The sequence below is a fragment of the Arvicanthis niloticus genome, chromosome 8 (genome assembly GCF_011762505.2).
Source record: "Arvicanthis niloticus isolate mArvNil1 chromosome 8, mArvNil1.pat.X, whole genome shotgun sequence".
NCBI classification, from domain to species: domain Eukaryota; kingdom Metazoa; phylum Chordata; class Mammalia; order Rodentia; family Muridae; genus Arvicanthis; species Arvicanthis niloticus.
Genome location: NC_047665.1, coordinates 25,729,161 through 25,741,450, shown reverse-complemented (window position 1 = coordinate 25,741,450; position 12,290 = coordinate 25,729,161). Strand labels below are relative to the sequence as shown.

The window sequence follows — 12,290 nt, the reverse complement described above, 5'->3', positions numbered from 1 at the left end:
TAACAAAATACCTGAGACTGGGTAATTTAATGATTGCTATGTCTCCAGAGGCTGGGCATCCAACAGGAAAAAGACCCAGCGTGCTAAGAGCAACCTGCTGCACCACCCTAACATAGACAGCAAAGGGCAAGCAAGACCATGTAAAAAGACTGAAGGAGCCAAGTCAACGCTAATGACCCTCCCTTAATAACACAGTCATCCATTTGTAAGGGCAAAGCCATTGTAAGCTAATGGCCTCTTAAAAGTCCCACATCATCGGTGGGCAGGATGGCTCAGTAGGTGAGGGCATTTGCCACCAAGCTTTACAACCTGAGTTTGATTTCCAGAACCCACATGATGGAATAAGAGAATTAACTCTTGCCAGTTGTCCTCTGATCTCCACACATTTGTATTCGTGCACTTTATGTGAATACATGCATTGATAATAAATGGATTTAAAAAAAAAAAAAAAAAAAGGCCTACATCTCAGTGTGTGTACTGGAGATTAGCTCCCAACACAAAAGTTCTGCAAGACCCACTTAAAAGTACAGCAATACCATTTAACGTAAGGAAATAATCTAGAGAAACCACACAGAGAGAGAAAAGACATCTCAGGACAGCATTACAGGGCATACTCAGGATGAGGCATCAAAACAGAAGGAAACATAAGGGAATACGATGTGCCAACACCAGGTTTAAGACAGAAGGAACTAAATGGTTTACTGAACCTTACTAAGAGCAAGTAAAGGTCACTATTAGTAAAAGGAAATCACTACCAGTGTTGGCCACCAGGTGGCCAGTACTTACCATGCACTGGTTCAATGGTAAGACTCCAAAGGAGGTAGTGAGGGGCTGTGACCACAGAACCCTTGGTGAATGTTCTGGGAGGAGAGCAAAGATGTGGGCTGTAGTTGGCCTGATTGGCCCAAGTGAAGATTCTTTGGGGAAATGGTTCTTAAAGGTCTTGTTTGTTTCAATCTGGATCTTAAACTCTTAAAGGATTGGTGTCCAGCCTGTGGTGCTGTCAGAAAGGGATGGGGCCTACAAGGAAGTCTTTAGGTTGTCTGTAGCGAATCCTCAAAAGGGATGATTTTCCTTCTGTTTCAAAGCTGATGTAGTGAGAGGTTCTACCGTGCTCTCCCACCATGGTGTGCTCTCTCAACACAGACCCAAATCAACAGCATCTAGCAGTTATGGGCTAAGACCTCAGCAGCTGTGAGTTGAAATAAACCTTTCTTCTTTATAACTTGTTTTGTCTCAGGTATTTATTATCTGACTGCGTCTGGCAAATACTTTTTAATTTTTTTTAAGATTTAATTTATCAGATAGATAGATAGATAGATAGATAGATAGATAGATAGATATTAAGTACACTGCCTGCATGTATGCCTGCATGTCAGAAGAGGGCACCAGATCTCATCACAGATGGTTCTGAGCCATCATGTGGTTACTGGGAATTGAACTCAGGACTTTTAGTAGAACAGCCAGTTCTCTAAACCTCTGAGCCATCTCTTTAGCCCTGCAAACACATTTTAAAACAGTGTCAGATCGATTAAACAGAAAAGAATTTTTACAATATGGTAGAGGAGAGAGAAAGAAAAGAAAGAGATGTCAAAACATCTAAGGAAAGTGGGACTCTGGGGCCAGAGAGATGGCTCAGTGGTTAAGAGCACTGACTGGTCTTCCAGGGTCCTGAGTTCAATTCCCAGCAACCACGTGGTGGCTCACAACCATCTGTAATGGGATCAGACACCCTCTTCTGGTGTGTCTGATGAGAGTGACAGTGGACTTACATAAAACAAGAAAGTAGGGCTCAATCTTCCATGAAAGAAAAAAAAAAATGTCACCCATAGTAAAAGAAGAGAAGGCCAGAAGACCCAAGACAGACACTGGTGGCATGAGACATTCGATGGGCTGAGAAAAGGGGATCTTCTAGGATCCCTTTGATTTTCCTGGTGTGTCACGTGACAAGCCCACCAGCAGGGAGTTCTTAGCCTGGCCTCAGCCCAGTGAGAGCAGCCCGACAGAACTGTGTGTCGATCACCTTTGTCTACGGACACTAACATTTGAATTCTATGTCCTTTTTGTGTTTGTAAACATTCCTCTTTTAATGTTTTATTTCAGGCATTTAAAAGCAGAAATGCTGTTCACAGTTCCTGGGCCAAGTAAAGGCCGATGCACACCAGCTCGCCCCAGAGATTGTAGTCTGCTGACCCTATATTAGAGCAAAGTGTGCAGTTTACGTTTCTGCGGTAAACTGAGAAGTGAGAGAGGGCCTTGGCCAGAGCCGGCTCCCTTAGACAGCACAGGGTGCGAGGCTGTAGCATAGAGGACTTCTGAAGCAGGAACCGGAATGGTGCTAGCCTCCGCCTTATCACCTGCCCGCCGGGGTTTGTTTCCTCTCCATACTAGCATTTTCTAACTCGTCTTTAAAGACAATGGGTTAACTCTGACATTACATAGAGAGAGGGGAAACAATTAGTGCTGTTGTCTCCAGTTGACCCAGTCCTTCATGCTAACCAAGGTGTTGCATACAAGGGCAGCTTTGTGGAGGACCTGAGGTCCGTTTTCCCCCTGAGCATCAAGTCCATCACAGCCAGGACTTTGAAATTCTCATACAGTCATGTACCATTGTTTGGGATTAAGCAACACTATGAGTGTGTCTTAATGATAGACATGAAATGCTGAAGTAATAATGTTCTGTTCTTTGAGGATTCGAGTTTACCTTTAGATTTAAAGGTTACACAAAAAGAACCTGCCCAAATTATTATTATTATTATTATTATTATTATTATTATTATTATCATCATCTTTTGGGGCTTTAAATGAGAGTGAGTAAGTTAAAGTGTATAAGAATGGATGGAAACTGGAACCACAGGAAATCTCAGGGACAAAACTAGAGAAATCGTGATTTCCTTGAAGAATAAAGAAATTGATACCAAGATGAATTCAATTATAAAATCAAATGAAATCAACACAGTATCTATTTGTGGCCAATCTAGAGAATTCTCAAACATTTAAGCCAGATTGATTTTGTTTAAAAAGTACCATAATTTCTGTAATTTGTTTAAAAGATAGATACTGCTTTATTATTTTTTTTCAGGGCACATTTGCATGTTTAAACTTTTTTCTAGTCACTAACTGAAATGGATTCTATTTACCTACATGAATACAACAGACAAAACATTTGAAAGATCACTCATCAGAACAGTGTTCTCTTTAGCTCGTTGTCAGATGGCTACATCTGGGTTACACCGCTTTCCGGGTTAGATCTGTCTACACTGTCTGGTCTCTTCCAGTGTCACCTTTGTGCCTGCCTCTGTGAACAGCTTTGAAAAGGGCTATGTAGGAAGGAACACTGAGAAGAGTTAATGCCTCTGTTTAAGGCAGCTTAGGGTATGCAGAATCACATGACTTAGTAATGACCATCTGGGAGGGCATCCTTCCCGGCTGTCTTGCTGACTTGATAGGCAAGCTATCTACCCTCCTGAAGCTTCCATCTAAACCTACAATGGGGGAAAAAAGCAGTCCTAGCACTCAGGACTGCTTAGGTAGTAACAGGTAGCCGTGATGAGCTCCTGGATGGTACCTGGGAGGGTGGGTAGATTTTCCTCACTTAGGGACTCTCATCTAAGTTCCCGACTTAAATAGGCGCATGTCCACAAGGCTCAACAGCCTCTGTACATCACGGTGAAGGGACAAAGCAGGGCACTTGGCACACAGTCAGCACTCAGTAGACATATGGAGGTTGATGAGTTAATTAGCTGGCTAATTAATCAATATAACCAAGGCCCTTCCATAAAAGAACAACACGCTCACAAAGCAGGCCTTCTGTGGAGGTTTTACAGTCTCCCCACTGAGTGAGTCATGTCTAGAGGGCCACGGATTGCACAAGGAGGAGTGAAAACAGAGCAGAGCCGGGGAGGTGAGCTGTTGGAGGAGGCTGCTGTCTTCCATCTCAGCCCGTTTGCCCTTTCTTCCAGTTGGTGTCCCAGCCCTGCTTTATCCACTGCCCACTGAAGTCTGTATAAAAGGGAACCTAGCATTCCACGGGATTCTCACCAGCATCCTCCCACCTTTCCCGTGACTCTCCCACCCACACCCCTGCAGCAAGATGATTCAGATCGGGCAATCAATTCACAAGCTTTCCAGAAGCCCTACACACTGAAATGGGACTGCATTCTCAACCGATGTGAGACCAAGGAAAGAACATCACAAGTTCAAAGCCAGCTTGAGCTACACATCGAGCGTCTGTCTAAAACAAACAAATAAAACTTGTCAATCAACACATCTTCCAAAATATTGAACAGAGAGGTACCAATACAACTGGTCAAGGTCAACGAACTTGGTGGCCTCTAGTAGGGTTTGTAGCAATACTGAGTCATAGTCAAAATAAATAAGGACGTGAGTTGAATGCACAGCAATGCAGATATTTAAGGGAAAGTAACATGGGAAGCCATACAGAAAGGCAGAAGAAAAGGACAGTTGCTTCAGTGTCAAGTTGATTCCGGTCCTGGTATTGGATCCCAGGCCACAGAGATGCCAGGTATCTATAGCTGTTGACTATGAGTATCTACTCTGCCGGTAGAGACATGAGTGTGTATGATACTGGTTGGGCCAACATGCAGACTGTACTGTGAAGACAACCGTTCCCAGCCGCATCACGGGTTCTATGTAAAGCTTCCCATTCCTGTCTGAGCTGCGTCACTATGCAACAGGGAGAGGAAGCAGAAGTCAAGCTGATTCTGCTAGCACTCATCACCGCTCATTCACACTATCTCCTTATCAGTCCAGAACCCAAGCCCTGAGATGCTCAGGCCAACGAGGCTGGAATTACAGGCTTCCTTCACTTTCAAACAGCCTCGTGGGTGTGTTCTGCACACTCAATGCTGAGTTATGGCTTCTCCCTTCTTGACTTCCTGGTGCCAGTCTGGGACATCCCAAGCCTGGCTGTTGGTGGCCATGCCTTCCTCTTCTCGTGGTTCTCTCCCTGGTTATGAACTTGATTCTCCTGACCATCATGTGAAATGTATGCCTTATTCATTCAGAGACTGCATAGCACACCATGACCAAAAATATGACAGTTTGAAAGTCCAAGTGAAAAAAACCTTAAATATACCTGCTCTTAAAAAGAAGTTAGGGGCTGGAGAGATGGCTCAGCAGTCAAGAGCACTAACTGCTCTTCCAGAGGTCCTGAGTTCAATTCCCAGCAACCACATGGTAGCTCACAACCATCTATAATGGGATCCGATGCCCTCTTCTGGTGTGTCTGAAGAGAGCAATATGCATAAAATAAATAAATAAATCTTAAAAAAAAAAGAATTTAGACCTTCACAAACTCTACAGAGTCCTTTGTTGGCTTGCAAAAGTATTAAGTAAGGCTGTTATAGGTGTTTGCAACTTACCTTCCTGGCAGCTCTATTAATGCTGGTCCAAAGGAGCAACTCAAGGGCCCACAGGCAGACTAATGAACAGTGACACATGCTTTCCTGGGCTATCATTCCTTCTAAAAGAAGAAAGTCTGACTTATGTCACAGTGCGATGTACCTTGAAAACATTGAAAAAGAAAAAAGATGCTAGGGTTTTTTGTTAAAGATCAAATGCTTTATGATTCTGCTTATAAGAAAGAGACCTGAGGAATCACGTCCACAGAGATTGAAACAAAACAACTGGGTTACTGGGAATGGGAGAGCAGAATTGGGGGTTCACAGCTAATAGGTGCACACTTAGAGTTTGGTGAAATTCTAAAGGTGGAGAGGCCATCCAGCTGTGTATTTGATAATTGTGGGATTAGTCAATTACAGGTTGTAGTCATTTAAACACAATTAAGAACAGACTCCATAGGCAGCCCCCTGTGCCTACCCATATTTGTCATTACAACAAGAGAGCTTATTGCTTTAATTTTATTTTTATAGAATAAGACTCTGACACTTAGGCCATTTGAGAAGGGCTGGGGACCTCCTGCTCTCTTCTCTGAACACCAGACAAACTAGCCAAGAAAAACCACAGCCAGGCTAGAATAAGAACAGGGTGGGTTCATTTGTTCCCAACACTCAACATTCCTCTTTCTCCACCTCTTCTTCTCTCTGCTCAGGACTGGCCTAGGGACCAGACTTAAGCCCCAGGGCCGAGGCTAATATCCCTGGCAGGCCTCAGACAGGACCTTCCTGCTCCCTGCAGAACTGCTTTGCCTGTCAGGTGGAATGAAAGGAATTTTGTCTGAGATGTGTCCTGTAAGACCCAGCTCATGTGTGAAGATTGTCATGAGTGAAGAGCTTCTACTTGAGTGTGCTTGGGTCTTGCAGTGAAAGGAGGGACGTTCTCACCCATCACCCAATAAAAGTGCGCTTAACAGTTTTAATCATTGCCCCTGCTAGTGCTTACATATTGCTAGCTCATTAGTTACTAGAAAGGTTTTATTGCTTTACATAGGAACCGTGCCTACATGCACCTGCTTCCTTTGTTAAGTAAATGCTCTAGGTTACAGCCTTCTTTTGCTGTCCCTCATCCTGAATAATTAAATAAGGATTCTCAAGTCAGAGTCTCAGGGAACTGAGGAGCAGCATGCCAATCATAAGGTTGAGGGCCTCCTGGGTCTGCAGGTCTCAGGGGATTTAGCTGTGCTGTGGTGTTTTGGAGCCTCAGACTTCTGTAGATATAGTGTGCCCTTCTCTGCCACATTCCCTAGATGGTTCAGCATTGGATATGGTGATCAATTCATGCAAGTGGGAAAAGAAGCCCCAAAATAGCATACCAGGCATCTGGTCGTGGAAACTGCTGCCGTGTATTGGTGCTAAGTTCAGTTCCCCTGGGAGGTGTCTAAGGCATCATTTCTCCCAGACACCAGCTTTAACCTTCCCTCCCTGCAGTCCCCACCCCTTATCTCTAGGGGAGAATGGGAACCTCTGGGCTGTGACTGTGATGCAGAACAGCTTACCTTGTGAGGCTACAGTGTTTCCATTAAGCAAACTCAGTGTGGTAACTAGATTTATGTCACTTTGACACATGCTGGGGTTATCTGAAAGGGAGAAGCCTCATTTGAGAAAATGCCTCTGTAAGATCCAGCTGTAAGGTATTTTCTTAATTAGTGATTGAAGGAGGAAGGCCCAGTCCATTGTAAGTTGCTACCTTAGGCTGGTGGTCCTAGGTCCATAAAGAAAGCAGGCTGAGTAAGCCATGATGAGCAAACCAGTAAGCAGCACCCCTCTAGGGCCTCTGCATCAGCTTCTGCCTCCAAGCTCCAGTTCTGCTTGAGTTCCTGTCCTGACTTCCTTCAGTGATGGACAATGATGTAGAAGTGTAAGCCAAATAAACCCTTTCCTCCCCAACTTGCCTTTTGTCATGGTGTTTCATCACAGTAATAGAAGAAACACTATCTAGGATGCTCAGTAAGAACATTTGCATTACGTGTCCATTCATAGACAGTAGTTCTTCTGACTTCAAGTTTTATCCAAATGGCATCTTCCTGATGATGCTGGTATTAACCACAGCATCTGAGGTGAAGATCCCATTGTTCCTGGACCGATGGGCTGCTTGCTCCTGTCATGGATTGCATTCCTTAGACCAAGACTATAAGACAGAGAAAGGCCTTCAGGAAGATCTAGGAGTCAGTTCAAGGTTGTAGACCGAGAGAGAGAAAAATGTTGCTGACTGCCGCTGAGGCTTCAGGCACTTAGGCGGAGTCCTGGGGCTGAGATGCTATCAGAATGCCCCAAATCGAAGAAAGTGGCAGAACCCTGTATCCTCAGGTTAGTCAGACATTAATTAGTCATGAGCCTCTCCCTAGGAGTGTATTACTTTGGGCAAAGAACTGGAGAGCAACTCCGAGTGATAGATGCAGTGGTTCGTTGTCAAGGCTCTACCCTTTCCACATCCCATTACTTTCAGAATCAAGTGTCCATTCAGAAACGGTAGATTGAAACCATGAGCACAGACGGTCTTGGCTCAGGGCCAGCACCTTCATAAAAGGTGAATACATTGCATTTCAGTGATCCTAGTAATCTGAACGTGGGGTTGACCTTCACCCTTGACCTGAGGTAAGGAAGACCTAACAAGTCAGGTGGTGGGCGGCCATGTTCAAAGCCAGTCATTTGGACAGTAGATGTCCATATGACAAGGTGAAGTCAGTGTTGGCTAAGGGTATCCTGCCTTGCTCCATGAGGAAAGTTTACAGAATACATCCACCAGCAGGCATTTAACCAGACTGCCCAGGTCCAACAGTGACATCTTTCAAACAACCACTTGCCTCATTTTGCAAAACTGGGTTGCTTTGAAAGACACACAATCATTCAGCTGACCAGTTTTGGGTATTCTCCAGGCAAGACTGGTCTCTTTTCGATTTTTTAGGAAATTAAGTTGTTCTTTGTGAAATATTTTGGTGAAATTCGTGTCAATACTTATTATCAGGTCAAATGTTTAAGTTTCTTTAGGCTTTAGGTGATCTCAAAAACACAAGTCTTTATGTATTTAGCTTTATTTTCTGTGTATTTTCTTTGCCAACATGTATGTATAAGCACCAAGTGTGTGCCTGGTGCCCAAGAAAGTCAGAGGAGGATATTGGCTCCTTCAGAACTGGAGTTAGAGAAGGTTGTGACTTGCCATGTGAGTTCTAGGAACTGAATCTAGGTTCTCTGCCAGAACAGTGAGTACTTTCTGAACCACTGGGCCATCTTTCCAGCTCACTTTTTTTTTTTTTAAGAAAAAAAATGACACATCTCTGTAAAGGCATCTGATACTGGATACTGTTCTGATTCTGCGAATTCCAATTCAACTAACAAGAAGCGAGAACCCTAACTCCCACTGCAATCTAGATCAAGAGCTAGCAAAGGCCCTCTAGAGAAAGGTTGGAAAGGTGATACGCATGGAGTAACTATCTTCTATAATTTCAGACAGAGCAGGCTTGAGAATTACAGTAGGAGTGTGTGTGTGTGTCTGTGTGTCTGTGTGTCTGTGTGTCTGTGTGTGTGTCTGTGTGTGTGTCTCTGTGTGTGTCTGTATGTGTGTCTGTATGTGTATGTCTGTGTGTCTCTGTGTGTATGTGTGTCTGTGTGTGTCTATGTGTGTGTCTGTGTGTCTGTGTCTGTGTGTGTGTCTCTGTGTGTCTGTGTGTCTGTGTGTCTGTGTGTCTGTGTGTGTGTCTATGTGTGTGTCTGTGTGTGTGTCTATGTGTCTGTGTCTGTGTGTGTGTCTGTCTGTGTGTGTATCTGTGTCTGTGTGTGTGTCTGTGTGTGTGTGTTTGTGTGTGTCTGTCTGTGTATGTCTGTCTGTGTGTATGTCTGTGTGTGTGTATGTCTGTGTGTGTGCATGTATGTCTGCATGTGTGTCTGTGTGCATGCATGTGTGTGCATATGTGTGTATGTGTGTCTGTAAGGTGTCTCCCGGGGACTCCCTGGAAATGGAAGATGATTCCCCACAGTGGGAATGGACTCCTGGGATGGTGGCCAGTGCTGAGTCACCAGGTCATGATGAAGCTTTGAAGGCAAGCCACCCTCTTTAAGCCATGCCGTCCCTAGAGAGAACTGTGGTTATTTAAGGATGGATCAACTCTGAATTTATAAAGCAAAGTATTTTAAAGTTATGCACATTTCAATTCCCTTGAGTATCATTTTTAATGCATGTGTTAGTTCTAAAGGGAGGGAGGAAGAGGACTCACACCATTAAATAAACAGCCCCTCAACTCCTAATTAGCTGGAAGTTTGGAATCCCTGCCCTACACAGCACATGCTAAATAAATGCTGAGTTGACAAATTCTTTGGATATTTTTTTTTTTTTAAATAATTGAGGAACCATCCTGTCTTCTTTTCAACAGCTCTCCTCGCTCCTACCTCCTGGACTCCTACTCCCAACATTCCTTCCTTCTCTCTTTTGTGTGGTACCCATTACCAGCAAACAGCTGTTTCCCTCCTGCAGAAGTGTGTATGAAAGTGTGAGAGGCTGCCTTCACCACCACCCAACTCAACAAAATAAACTATTCCAAGGGGAGCTGGTGAGACTCCTTCGTGGAGACACTTAGTGCGGTTCCGTCTTCTCTATCAGCACCAGCCGTGGGATACTCCCAGTGCTGGAAGCCTGTGCTGGCTGTAGAAATAAAATCCAGAGGTTAAAAAGGCAGCCAGGAACTTCAGGTGCTCATTGAAGCTGCACTAACTTCTTCTAACAGCACAACCGGAAGTTTTGTCCGTGATAACGGAAGGAGGCAGAACCCTTAGGGAGGCTAGATCTGGACATCATCCTCGGGGCAGGAGGAAGAACTGTTCGGGGGGTCTCACTCTTACCCTCTAAGAGTTCCATCTTATCAATAGGTAGAGAAGCCAATGCAGATCGCCTCTGGCTGAGTGTGACCCCTGCCTGACAAAGGCATGTGCTGTCCTGTCCCGGCTGCCGAAACAGATCTGCTTAAGTCAAACACCCCCTTCATTCTAGTGAGCTTGGAAGTCTAAGGATGCCAAGCACAGCTTTACAAGTGGACAGCCAGCTCCCTGTGAAGAGCCCAACAGGAAGATCATTTCCTTTCTTTGCCTCTGAACACCACAGGGGCTGTCTAGCAAGCAATCACGGTGCTTGGCCCACGTAACACTGACATACCTGAATGAGTGTATTGCCCACTGAAGATATTGCTAAACAAACAAACAAACAAACAAAAATCTAGGAAAAGAACAATAGCTAGTGATGCTGTCTGCCCTGACATGGTTGTTAGCATTTTGTCTAAACTCTACCCCATAGTTACCTAGCCAACAGCCGGGTGTGCCTGACTGACTATAAAAGGGGCTGCTTGCCCCTCCACTCTTTCTCTTGTTCTTCTTGCTCCTGCTCTATCCTCTTGCCCCTTCCCCTTCTCTCCTTCTCTCCCCATTCACCTCCCCCCTCTCTCCGCATGCTTATGATCAACCTCTACTCCTCTACTCTCTCTCTCTCTCTCCTTCTCTCTCTCTCTCTCTCTCTCTCTCTCTCTCTCTCTCTCTCTCTTTCTCTCTCTCTCTCCCTTTCTCTGTCTCTACTACCCTCTTAACTCCCCTCCCCAGGCCCTGAATAGACTCTATTCTATACTACACCATCCTGTGGCTGGTCCCTCAGGGGTAAGGGATGCCTCAGCATGGGCCCTCAGAGGTACCCTGTTCCCTCATACCTGATTACACACCCACCCCCAAATATTCCTTCTTTCTTTATCTTTTAATAAACACAACAATGGTTTTCTATTGGTTCTGTCCCATCATTGTCCCTTGAAGTAGCATGGGCATGTGTGAAGTTAAACCATCCAATTCAGGGAAATAATCCAATAACAGAATAGTGTTCCCCGTGTAACCAGTACAGGAATCAGAAATATCATAGTAGATGATGTTGTTCAATAGAAATTATAGGACATCAATATTCTGGACTGAAGTCCTATACCAGGCTCCAAAAGACCAGCCTAAGAGCAATGAGGCCTTCTGAGCTGAAGTTTCACTCACCAAGCTAAAAACCACGTTGTTATCTGGCCTTTGGGAATCAACAGAGATGGTTCGAGGTGGATACTGGAGTCTGGAAGGTATTTGCTGGGATTTCCAGGTTCTTGTGTCTGGAAACTAGGAACTGGACCAGGGACATGTGGTGGAAGTAAAAACAGACATATTTTATTTAAAAAGAGGATACTTCTAGGATAGGATGTGGGCCACAGAACCAGGAAAGAAGGTTGTACACTCAGTGGTACTGTTGCTGGTCTGACTGGAGCATTTGCACAGGGCGGGCATTTTTGGTGGATGTTGTGTTACACATCAGCCTTGGTGGAGCAGGATTTCCAGTCCACTGCTGCTGTTGGCTTCTAGTGTATGCTAATCATGATGTCTCTCCCTCAGCCCCACTCTCCAGCCACAAGACCCAGAAGAAACTCCGAAAGCAGCTGGCTTCCATCAGCTTAATGGCCTTTCTCTCTGTTTTTATCCTTACCAAGAAGTAGCAAGCAGTAACCTGACATTAACCACTTACTGTTCTCAACCTGTCTCCGGTTTCCACCTAATGAGAGCTGCTTAGTTGACTGGTCTACTTTGGGATCACTTTCTGCTTTGTCAGTCCTGTTCTATAACAGCAACTTCTCTGCCCAACTTGTGACGTTTCTTCTAGTCTATATCATTCCATTTGACGCTCTCCTATTCTGCATTATTATTGTGTTTTGCATCACTCTGTTTATCTTATTCTACGGTGTGAAGTGTTACCAGAGTCAATGATCAGAAACAAAGCCAGTTTAGATCTTTACAATGAAAGGTTGTGGTTTTTAATCTTTTGATAATTCAAATAATCAAATCTATTATAATCATAACAAGCCACCGGCAGGAGGC

The 12,290-nt window shown here is 44.5% G+C and overlaps 1 long non-coding RNA gene across 8 annotated transcripts in view; it reads right to left on the bottom strand.

The window, feature by feature from the left end:
• LOC143443307 (uncharacterized) overlaps positions 1-12,290 on the bottom strand; it is a 106,194-nt gene that overhangs the window by 79,111 nt on the left and 14,793 nt on the right. For 6 of the 8 annotated variants that reach the window (XR_013112156.1, XR_013112159.1, XR_013112160.1 and 3 more), the window contains exons 2-3: positions 6,917-6,997; positions 5,385-5,526 (exon numbers count right to left, since the gene is read on the bottom strand). The exons of the other annotated variants lie outside the window; for them this stretch is intronic. This is a non-coding gene — a long non-coding RNA (uncharacterized LOC143443307). The remainder of the gene's footprint in view (positions 1-5,384; positions 5,527-6,916; positions 6,998-12,290) is intronic. 8 annotated transcript variants of the gene reach the window in all.